This window comes from Microcebus murinus, chromosome 1, assembly GCF_040939455.1.
Source record: "Microcebus murinus isolate Inina chromosome 1, M.murinus_Inina_mat1.0, whole genome shotgun sequence".
Classification (NCBI taxonomy): domain Eukaryota; kingdom Metazoa; phylum Chordata; class Mammalia; order Primates; family Cheirogaleidae; genus Microcebus; species Microcebus murinus.
Genome location: NC_134104.1, coordinates 76,529,114 through 76,537,837, shown reverse-complemented (window position 1 = coordinate 76,537,837; position 8,724 = coordinate 76,529,114). Strand labels below are relative to the sequence as shown.

The 8,724-nt window shown below is 43.7% G+C and overlaps 1 long non-coding RNA gene across 1 annotated transcript; it reads right to left on the bottom strand.

Moving 5' to 3' along the window:
- Window positions 1-4,215: 4,215 nt before the first annotated feature.
- On the bottom strand, window positions 4,216-8,326 carry LOC142870949 (uncharacterized). The gene is made up of 2 exons (XR_012919298.1): window positions 8,093-8,326; window positions 4,216-4,353 (listed from the first exon to the last, which is right to left on the bottom strand). It is a non-coding gene; the product is annotated as an uncharacterized LOC142870949 (long non-coding RNA).
- Window positions 8,327-8,724: the final 398 nt, after the last annotated feature.

Sequence of the window (8,724 nt, the reverse complement as noted above, 5' to 3'; positions counted from 1 at the left end):
GTTGCTTCCTCTCTTCTTACTTGCTAAGGGAATTACTGCTGATTGCCAACTCTCATCTCCAAAGAGGACACAACTGAGATCCTCAATCCCTCAATCCTCCTCTACTGACTCCTGTGGCCGTAGACTCCCTCGTCAATACTCCAGGAAAAGGAATGGTTACTTATTTAGAAGAACAGTCTCTTTGAAATATTGACTGGTTTACTGATTTTTCTTGCTTTTTCTGTTGCCTAGATACAAATAACTAAGGTATTGTTTCTTGAACACCTCAAAGAAGGAATGCAATAGGGCAGAAGGCAGAATGAAAGGAAGGTCCTTGCCTTGGTTTCCAAAACCCAAAATCCATAAAAGAATGATGTTCCACAAGAATAGCCAAAATGATTGGATAAAAATCCTGAGGAAGAGCATGAGTTAGGGGAGAGAGGAGGATTCCTTTTCCCTATGAGCTGCCCACCCCCTTGTTACGGGGTAATCGAGTGCAGGCTTGGCTGCTCACTGCTTGCAAAAAGCCACTAACAAGGACAAGGTGCAGTGAAAGGAAAGTGATTTTATTCCAGAGCTAGCAATGGGGAAATGGCCAATGCTCCTGCCTCAAAGAAACCATTTTGAAGCCTTGAGCCGAGGATAGGGCTTTAAAAATAGAATTTGGTATGAAGAGCATTCGGGAATGGCAAGGAGGTGCTGTTCAGCCTCACTTGTCTTAATGACTATCTGGAATTATTGCTGTACCTGGTGAATTGGCTGGGCCATCTTGAAAACTGCTTATCTATAGATTAACTGTGGCCTTGAGGTAATCTGGTGGGAGTCTGGATCGTTCCAAGACTCAGTGCTTGGAATTTCTAAACAAGCACATGATTAGACAGTGGAAACATGTGCATGGGGAGTGCCTGGTGGAATGAAGGAGGGTAAAGGGCAGTATTTCCTCACTAAGAGCATAAGAAGAAATGGGCAGGAAAATTTCAAGATGGGGCACTAAAAAACAGGGCATTGGTTACAATGGGTTGAACTGTGTTCGCCCAAAACTCATATGTTGAAGTCCTCACTCCCAGTGCCTCAGAATGTGACCTTATTTGGAAATACAGTCATTGCTGATGTAAGTAGTTAAGATGAGGTCATCCTGGAGTAGGGCGGGCTCCTAGTCCAATCTGACTGGCTTCCTTATAAACAGGGGAGATTTGGAGACAGAGGTGCACACAGGGAGAATGCCATGTGATAATGAAGGCTGAGGTCAGGGTGATGCTTCTACAAGCCAAGCCAAGGATCATCAAAGATTATCAGCACACCACCAGAAGCTAGGAGAGAGGCATGGAACAGAGTCTTCCTATGGCCATCAGAAGGAACCAACCTTGCCCACACCTTGATCTCAGAGTTCTGGCTTCCAGAACCAGGAGAGATCCATGTAGTTTGAGGTATTTTGCAGTTTGCAGCCATAGCAAACTAATCTAATACCTTCCCCATCCCCTTTTAGAACTCCCCAGCTAGAACACAGTCCCCTGGGCTGGGGATAGAAAGAACAGTGAAGGGTGCATGGCTGGGTACAGCCTGAACAGGGGGCCTGGGGCCCTGCTTCCTGCCAACGCTCTGGGGAAACTGCAAGTTTTGGTGCTGAGGCTTCATGAGGACTCTAGTCGAGGCATATGGGACCTTAGGCAGCCCCTTCCTGATGAGACAATAAATGAGGAGCCCCTGAGTAGTGCTGAGTGGCCAGAGAATACCAGTGACTGTATCCCCTACCCTTGCACCCAATACCTTAGCATTGTAAGCTTCCTGGGACTCAGATGTACCATGTTTCCCTGAAAATAAGACAGGGTCTTATATTTACTTTTCCTCAAGAAGACACCCTAGGGCTTATTTTCAGGGGATGTGTTATTTTCCCCTCAAAGCCTCAGCTTGCAGCACACACAGGATGGCTGGGACCTGACAGGGGGAGCCGACCATGTTGGTGGGGCTGCCCACACCTTTCCGGTCACCTCTGGGATAGTAGCTGTCACGATGGGACAGATGAGAAGGGCTGCTCGTCTTCTTTACTGCTCTGCAACGAAATGCATGGGTTGTGCAGAAACACTGCATAGCCAGGCCCATCACTAGGTCTTCTTTTCAGGGCAGGGCTTATATTGCCCAAATACTTAAAAATCCTGCTAGGGCTTATTTTATGGGTAGGTCTTATTTGGGGGGAAACATGGTATCTCTATATCGACTGAGATCGAGGTTCTGCCTAAATCCCAGTAGAATGGGAGCTCAAAATAGGAACTACAGAAAAATAGATTGCTGTTAGTTTGGGAACTGAGATTTATACTTGCCAAATTTATGGTGGCCCCAAATCCCTGTAAGGTTCTTTCCACTGGTGAGCTGTGCAACCTGGGCCCCTCCATCCTGGACTGGAGGTGCCCTCCACAGCCACCCAGCTGGTGTCCTTTGGCTCTCACTCTGGCTGGTGCCTCTTTTTTTAAGGGGTGTGTGTTGGGCGTGAGGAGGGTAAAAATGGGGCCCTGGGTCCTCAGCTTCTTGGGAGAAGAAGGCAGCAAGCCCAAAGCGAAAGGGCCATAAAGAGAGAGATGCTGCAACCCCCATGGCCACCCTGCAATAGGGCTCTCCTCACTGACAGAGCCCAACTCTCAGGGTCCTAGAGACTGTTCTTAGAGAATGCTTCACGACCTGGCAGTGTGCTCAACCCACACTGGTGCCTGGCGTCTACAGCCATGAGCAGGACAGGGAGGAGCACACCAGGACTCAGGGACTGCCACCTCCAGCTCCAGCTCCTTGTCCTGGGGTGGCCTTGGTTTCCACTTCCATGTGGCTCCTAGGGCAGCCTCCGGGGATGTGTTGTGATGTGATAGGGAGCACACTATGCTCCAGGGCTGCTTTCCTCTCTTACTGCGAGCAGCAACGCTATAACCCAGAAAATCCATCGCTATGGGATGGGATAATCCACCAGTTCAGGAGAGAGGAATAGGCCTTACTGTACTCTTGAAATCCTACCACCCAATGCATTGATGCCCCCATTCAGTCCTTCTTAAGATTCATTGGAAAACAAGTTTATAATGGGAAGAGGAATTCTCTTCGATCTAGTGAATATGCATTAAGCACCCACTATGTGCCTGGCTCTGGGAAATAGGGATGAAAACCCACAGAACCTGCCTCCCAAGAAATGGAAGCACGAGAGGATGGGCCTGCTCTGCCTGCGTGGCACTGTCACGCTGGTGTGAGACTAGTGATATCCTGTTCTGGAAAGCTAAGCCTGGATAACACTGCTATTGCTGTGAGGCACACATTCATAACTGCCTAGAAGAAAAATACTATGCAAATGCCAAACATGGATATATAGATATGATAATACAAGGTAGAATACAATAACAAAGTTATAGAGGAGAGAGATTCATTTTAACAGGTGGATTTGTAGAATCTTAATGGGTAGCAGTCATGAGGGATGGGCAGGATTGTTACTTTTTTCTTTAAGTAAAATGCTCTGATTAAGAAAGTAATTACATATTCATTTTCAAATGAGATGAAAATCAGAAAGAAGGGGAGAAAAGCCATCTCCAACATCCCATCATCCAAAGATAATCCCTACCAGCAGCTTCCAACTCTAAGATACAATATATTTTTTACACAAATAAGATTATATCATTTCTTATAATTAAAAATGCATCATAAAAATGTCTCCAGATCATTAAAGACCTCTTTGTAAATATGCTTTGTAATGTTTGAATGATATTCTAACATAAGGATCTATTACAATTTACACATAATTTTCCCTAGAGTTGAGCAAATAGTTTATATACATTTGTTTTGTCCCAAATAACTGCATATATATATTTGACCCAAATAACTGTTCTCATCAATGATTGTATGCTGAGCTGGGAAGTGGGTGCACGGTGTGGGATGCGTTTTCCCCTCAGGAATTGTGGCTGGGAGACTCAGACTCATAGCAGAGGAACTTTTCAAACAGTCTTATAGAATCAGAAAGACAGACCAGGGAATAAACTGAAGGTAGCATTCTAAGATTACTGAAAACTCTGTGACTTTTCCGGTTGATTATTTTATTATTCATTTTTCGATTTTTCTATGCAAAATAGGAGTAAAAACCTCAAAAATTATGAGTTTGTATTATTATAGATTGCTATTTAACAAATGAATTCAAAACTTCGCAGCTTAAAAGAACAGTGTATTAGTCTGCTGGGGATGCCATAACAAAATACCACAGACTGGGTAGCTTAAGCAACAGAAATTTATTTTCCTACAAATCTGGAGTCTGGAAGTACAAGATCAGATGGCCTCCTTCTTGCTGTGTCCTCGTATGATCTTTCCTCTGTGTGCATATATTCCTGGTGTCTCCGGGTGTCCAAATCTTCTCTTCTGATAAGCACAACAGTCAAAGTGAATTAGAACTCACCCCAGTGGCCTCATTTTTAACTCTATCACCACTCTAAAGGCCCTATCTCTAAATAACATCACATTCTTAGGCACTGGAGGGTGGGAAAACAATTCAGTCCATAACAAGTAATAAATACTTCCATTTTCACATAGTCATCACGAGTCAGGAATTCCAGACTAGTTTCACCGGGTGCTTCTGCCTTGGGGTCTCACACATTACAGTCAAGAAGCATCCTGAGCTTTTATCATCATCAGAGCTTTGCATAATATACCCTATATATCATTCTGCCTTAAAGTTTTATGTCACTATAAATTTTACAAAAGTACTTTAACCTATATTTCACCCATTGTCCAACTCAGAAATGAAATGGTATCTTATATTTTTATATATAAAAGGCAAGAAGTTTGACACCCTTTTATTCTCTATCATCCATCTTTATTAATATTAGGATTTTGGATTCATAATATAATTGGTCTTAATTTTTGATATTATCATTCTGTTTTATAACCAAAGTTACATTTCTATTTTAAATTGATTAATTACTCAACAGTGATCCTTTTATACTGTGACAGCCCCAATATTGATGCGCTTTAATTGCTTCCCTCTATTGTAGTACATCTTCAAATAATGTTTTCAAGGATATATGAATCCTTTTATACCTGGGCACATCTGTTTTCACATATGAAAGACAAATTGCTTAGGCATAAAATTCTAGGGATAGCATTTTTTTTTTCTTTCAAAACACTGCTTGGTGGAACCATATTCATATTCAGTTATAAAGTTCAAAAATTAACATAGAAGGCAACAATCATTCATAGTTAAAATCACTCCTGAAAATCCCTTAAAATGCCCACAATCTCAGATCTGGGCCCATGAAAATTCAAAAGCCTAGGATTATCTTCTATGTGGTTTTTTGCCTTTTGACTAAAATCTTCTTTTATCTGAGGCAGAGATGGCCAAACATCTGCTGGAGAAGCAAAATTTTTAAACTGGACTCTTGTTGGGCAAAACACAAATTATTTTATGTAGTTATTTATGAAGATTGCTCCCAAAGGTCCAGGCCTGGAGAGGAGTTTGTCTCCTAGCTAAGACCGCTACACAAAGTCAAGTATAACAAGGTTGAGCGCCACCTTTTCTGGGAAGCCTTCCCTGATTCCACATCCTTCTCCCAAGAAAAGCTTTGGTAGGTGCCCCTCCTCTGTGCTCCAGCATATATTGGACTATAGTCATGTGCTGTGTCTCTCCCCACACAGGAGACCCTGAGGACAGGGCTTGGGTGTGATTTGTCTTTATCCCTAGTTGCCTATAGAATGTGATTAATGGAAGTTTGTTATACTGAACAGCAAGATACAGTATTCTAGAAACACAATACTAACCAATTTCCTAGGTTCTATTATTATCAGAAAACATTTTTTAAATTGTGCTGTTATAAGGACTGGCTCACTTCAGATTGATGCTTCTCTGTCCTGTTTGGGCAGATGTCTGACGGGGCTGGGGCTTCAGCTAAAGGGCCAAGGTCAAAGCAAGACCTTGGGAAGCAAAAATGGCCTCCAACATGGAAGTCCTACGTGGGGTGTGTGTGCACATACACAGGCCAGCCAGGAGGGGGCTCAGGGCAGGATCATAGTGGGAGCCACAGGGTAGTGTGGTTCCTTTGAACAAATAAATTTTTTTTTTTTTTTTTGAGACAGAGTCTCGCTTTGTTGCCCAGGCTAGAGTGAGTGCCGTGGCGTCAGCCTAGCTCACAGCAACCTCAAACTCCTGGCTCAAGCAATCCTCCTGCCTCAGCCTCCCGAGTAGCTGGGACTACAGGCATGCGCCACCATGCCCGGCTAATTTTTTGTATATATATTAGTTGGCCAATTAATTTCTTTCTATTTATAGTAGAGATGGGGTCTTGCTCTTGCTCAGGCTGGTTTCGAACTCCTGACCTCGAGCAATCCGCCCGCCTCGGCCTCCCAGAGAGCTAGGATTACAGGCGTGAGCCACCTCGCCCGGCCTGAACAAATAAATTTTTAAAGTCTTTATAAGTGACCCATTTTTTTCCAGACATGGCCTGTCTTTCTGTGGTGATGAGGTCTTGTGTTTGTCACTAATGGCCACATCTCTGCTCTGTGGGAAGTGCACAGGTGGGCCTTTCCAGCTGAATAAACAGGGCCTGGGACTGAAGGCTCAGGTCCTGGCGTTATCCAAAACTTTCCCTGATGTTTTCTCAGATGTTTGTTTTTACCTATTGCCAAAGAAAGATTGAAAAAGCCTTTTAAAAGGTGGGGGAAAGTCATATAAAGTTCTTCACCGGGAAGCTCAGAAAACCACTTGGCAAAGGTGTATCTGGAGGGCCGGTTACATGAACGGAAAAGGATCAGTGTGTAGGCACAGGCATACTGCTCTGAAGATCGCTGAAAACCTGCTAACCTCAGAAGCTCGGGTTGAGACAAAGGCTGTGACAACGTCACAGATCGCTGTGGAAGGAAATCAAAAGAGAAATATCTGCTAGGACTTTATATGAGCGCTACTTTTCCAAATGTGGAACATCACATTCTTGGAACAGGTTGCACAGGAAAGTGTGTGGTCCTGGGAAGCCCTGAGTAATAAAGGAGTATTCAACTGAGAGTTGTAGGAGAAAGCAAAAATGTAGAGAAACCATGAGTAGCTGCTTTTCCAGTAAAATAATCCAACAGTGGTAGATTATAATGCCCCAGGCAGTACTCGCTAAGAGAAGGGAGTTAGTGGTTTGGCCTGTGGTAACCGCACTGACCTCACTGTCTGCTGCACTTGGCCAGCACCTATTAATCTCCACTTTTTTCCATCAATTTCACTCATGTGAGTTATTTCTCACCAGGCCATGGTAAATTCCACTAAAACCCACACAGCAGTATTTATGTATACCAGCTGGAAGAATATTAACCCTGCCAGCCCACTACTCAAGAGTAGTAACATTTTCTGAATTTGTCCTTGCATCGAAACTTTTACTATTGCCTAACTCAGCAACTTTCAGTTATGGAAGACTCTTTAGTATAGACCAAAAGTACATTTTCAACTCTTTGAATACAGTGCCCCTAATCCTGCCCACTATCTCTCTGCATTGTCTTCTTTTAGAACTCTTAAAAATTATTGCATTTGTTCTTCCATGTTCTTCCATCCATCCATCCATCCACCCACCTACCTGTCTACTTGTTCATTCAACCAATAAATATTGGTGTAAATCCATTGTGCCTGGCTGGGCGTGGTGGCTCATGCCTGTAATCCTAGCACTCTGGGAGGCCGAGGCGGGCGGATTGCTCAAGGTCAGGAGTTCGAAACCACCCTGAGCAAGAGCGAGATCCTGTCTCTACTATAAATAGAAAGAAATTAATTGGCCAACTAATACATATAGAAAAAATTAGCTGGGCATGGTGGGACATGCCTGTAGTCCCAGCTACTCGGGAGGCCGAGGCAGTGTGAGGGGTCGAGACATTGCATACCTGCAAGGCCCACACCCCAGTGAAGCCGGAACTAACATCCGGCTTCTGGAAACTGTTGCTTGCTTGCCATGGAAACCATTGCTTGCTTGCTTATTTGCGCCAACTTTGCATCATTCGAACCCCTGTATAGTGGGGCTACCAGCCAACCAATCATGTTAAAGGTCAATGCATAATCCATGCATGATCAGCCACTGCATAGCGTATGCACCATAGGGATAAAAGGCACGCTGCAACCCCAGTCGGGGTCCTTGCCTACCAGAGTGGCCACTGCGTTGGTGCTCAAGGCTTGGACCCTGGCTAGCCAGGAAATAAACTCCTCTTGAGTGTTTGCATCCTCGGTGTCTCTGTCTCTCTGTTGGGTGGGGTAGTGAGAGGTAGTCGACTCCCAACAGCAGGAGGATCGCTTGAGCCCAGGAGTTTGAGGTTGCTGTGAGCTAGGCTGATGCTATGGCACTCACTCTAGCCTGGACAACAAAAACAAAGCAAGACTCTGTCTCAAAAAAAAAAAAAAAAAAAAAGAAAAGAAAAAAGAAAATACATTGTGCCTAATTCTAGAGCCATGTGATGGAGTTGAACAATACCAATGACAATATTAGAGACAGACTCTTGTATAGCACTTGCCACATGCCAGGAACACTTCTATGCACGTAACAAATTGACTGTTTGTAGGGACCAAGGTATAAGGCAGATTAAGAGGAGAAAAGACATACAAATTTATTTAATGGGTATACATGGGAGACTTCAGGATGAAGACCCAAAGATAAAGGGAAAATTGTCCATTTTTATATTTAAGTTCAACAAAGTATGGGCAGTCATGTAGAAATATGATTGGACAAAAAAGGTATGAATTAATGTTAGTAGACTGAATGGGGAAGCTCTGTAAGGCTT